Here is a 3405-nt window from a genome sequence, read left to right as displayed (position 1 = left end):
AGTCAAGTAGAGGAAGGCAAATGTCATATGATTGCACATGTATGTGGAACTTAAGAACAAAATGAACAACAGACAAAAAGAAACAAACGCAAAAAATAGAGAGAACATTTTGAGTGTTATCAGATGGGAGGGGGTTTGGAGGCATCGGTGAAAAAGGGAGAAGAGATTAAGAAGTACAAATTGGTAATTACAAAATAGTCATGGAGATAGAAAGTATAGAATAAGGAATGTAGACAATGATATTGTAAAAACTATGTACAGTGTCAGAGGGGCACTAGATTTATCGGAGTGATCATTTTGTGAGTTACATCAATGTTTAATTGCTATGTTGTATACCTGAAAGTAGTATAATATTGTATGCCAACTATAACTGAAAGATAAAAAATATATATATTATTACTAATAAAAGAAATTTCAAAGCTAGAAGCAACAAAACTTTGTACCAACTTAGAGAAGAATAAAGTTGAGTTAAAATTAACCCTAGAAGTAACAGAAAATAACAGTGGATTTAACAAGATTGATATTTATTCAATGTTTCTTCTTTGTTTAAATAAGAGAAATCTAGAAGTAACTCTAAGTTTTATATGGTACCATATTTTAAGTCATAGAAATCTAGCATCTTTCATTCTGCTCTACTACTCTTGACTAATAGATACCATTTTCAAGGTCAAAAATAGCTGCTGAAATTCTGGTGATGGTTTTTGTGATGACCAGAAGGAAAGTGAAAAGGATAAAAGTGAGGCCCATACCAGTTGTTCATCCTCTTTCAAAGGGCAAATTCATAAGGGTACACTCAGCAACCTTTCCTTATATAATATTGGCTTAACACCTGTAAGAAAGTTTGATGTGTTGATATTAACTATGTGGAATATAAATCAAAAGTCTGTTACTGAGATATGGGTGAATACTTAGATACTTGGATAGAAAACTGAAAGTCATCTTTATCACCTGAATTGAAGAATGATATTTTGGAGACGTGTAAATACTTGGGGAAGAAACAATTTTAAGTAAGATTTTATAAAGTATTGACTTTAAAGATGAACGAATGAATGAATGAACAAATGAGTGAAGAATTAGAATTGAGATGTATGTTTATGAAGCAACTGAAAAAGAAGTGATGTTGATCTATGTAGTGAGCAAGTAATAAAGCGAATTAGAAGCATTTAATTAATAAAACTAGATTAGTCAATTCTATGAACTTCTTAACTCATTTAAAACTGCAGCATTTTATTAATATCATATATAAATTATACAACTAGACATTTTTAATAATATGTTTTTAATATATAAACATACATATTGACATATACAAATAAACACATCTAAGACATATGTATTAGATACATTATATACCTGTAATTAACCCAAATGTTGATTAGATTAAATTTTTAAAAAATTAAATTTTGGAGCCTGTCAAAAACCATTTTGCAGATGTAATTAGGCATTTATTTGACTGCCTTGATATTTTATATCAAAAAATTAATTAAAAAAACTTGCATTATATAACCTGGAGTTTGTTTTTGAGGAATATAATATTTACCAAGATATTTTATTAAGATGCTTCACTCAAGTATTTGCAACATAAAAGAGAGCTGTATGTTTGTATTATAGGAACTACGAATATCTTCTATTTTGTGGGTCTTCTCTTCACTCTGATGATTGTGTCCTTTGATGCACATTTTAAATTTTGATGAAAGCCAATCTATTTTTTTCTCTTGCTGCCAGTGCTTTTAGTGTCATATACAAGAAATCATTGCCACATCCAATGTCATTAAGATTTCCCCTATGTTTCCTTCTAGGAGATTTAAAGATTTAACCCTTACACTACGGTTTTTAATATATTAGGCATTTATTTTTGTATATGATGTCTGGTAAGAGTCCAACTTAATTCCTTTACATGTAGATATTCAGTTTTCTCAATACCATTTGTCGAAGACTATACTTTCCTCATCCAATAATATTGACATCCTTATTGAAAATCATTTGTTGATATATGTGAGGGTTTATTTCTGGGCTCTCTATTGGTCTTTATGTTTGTCTTTATGCCAGTGTACACTATTTTGATTATTATAGCTCTGCAATAAGTTTTAAAAATAGGAAGTGTGAGACTGCCATCTTTTTTTTGCATGATTTTTTTGGTTATCCAAAGCCCCTTGAGATTCCATATGAATTTTAGGATTGATTTTTCTATTTTTTCAAAATAAATTATTAGGATTTTAATAAAAATTGTGTTAGAGCTGTAGATCACTTTGGGTGTTATTAACATTAACAATATTGTCTTCTAATTTACGAACATGGGATAGCTTTCTATCTATTGGTGTCTTCTTTATTTTTTTTATGTTTTATTTTTTTAAGCCTACAGTACCTGATATTCCTAGGTGGTCTCCCATCCAAATAATAACCAGGCCCGCCCCCGCTTAGCTTCTGAGATTGGATGAGATCGGGCATGTTCAGGGTGGCATGGTCGTAGATTAGTGTCTTCTTTAATTTCTTTCAGCAATGTTTGTAATTTTCAGTGTGCAGATCTTTGCCTTCTTGCTTAACTTTATTCCTAAGTATTTTATTTTTTTGATGCAATTGTGAATTAAGTTGAAAAACATATTTTTAAGAATAATTACTACAAACATTATTGAAGACCCTCATATTTTTTTTCTTCTTCCCAGTTCTTTGGTCCTTCTCTTTCTCCAGAATCCATACTTATCGTGAAATGGTATTTGTATTCTTAAAATTCAACAGTATTAATTTACGTTAATAATATACCTTCGTTTTGATATTTACTTGTTAAAACCCAACATTACACTTTCTAGATTTAGTCATGCTGATCCAAATAGATCGTGTTCATTATTTAGTCACTATAATAAGTTTAGCATGTGACATATAATATATGTATTCATTTTCTTACTATTATTTAAATTGTTCTAATTTTTTTCACTCTTATAAACTGACTGAGTACTTACTGTGTGCCTGCCCTTTTCTTAATATTTGTAATGGGTTGAATAGCCCCCTCCCACTAAATTCATGTTCACCAGGAATCTCAGTGAACTTACTTGGAAATAGAGTATTTGCAGATGTAATTAAGCTAAGGATCTTGAAATGAGATTATCCTAGATTTAGGTAAGCCTTAAATCTAAGGATTAGTTCCTAATAAGAAAAAGAGAGGATACAGAGGGACACAGAGAAGCACGCCATATGAAGACAGAGGCAAAAATTGTGGATGTGTCTACCTGCCAAAGAAAGCCAAGAATTGCTGGGAACCACCAGAACCTAAGAGAAAGATATGGAAAAGATTCTCCTTTATAAACTTTGGAAGAAACCAATCCTACAGAAATCTTGATTTTGAACTTTTGGCCTCCATAATTGTAAAAAACATATATTTCTGTTGTTTTTAGATACCATATTTATAAT

The 3405-nt window shown here is 30.4% G+C and overlaps 1 pseudogene; it reads right to left on the bottom strand.

Annotated features, from left to right (window-relative positions):
- Nucleotides 1–2353: 2353 nt before the first annotated feature.
- On the bottom strand, nucleotides 2354–2472 carry LOC120615258 (uncharacterized; annotated as a pseudogene).
- Nucleotides 2473–3405: the final 933 nt, after the last annotated feature.

Source organism: Pteropus medius, unplaced genomic scaffold (assembly GCF_902729225.1).
Source record: "Pteropus medius unplaced genomic scaffold, Ma_sr-lr_union100, whole genome shotgun sequence".
NCBI classification, from domain to species: Eukaryota; Metazoa; Chordata; class Mammalia; order Chiroptera; family Pteropodidae; genus Pteropus; species Pteropus medius.
The sequence above is the reverse complement of the archived record's forward strand: the minus strand, read 5'-3'. Positions and strand labels throughout refer to the sequence as shown.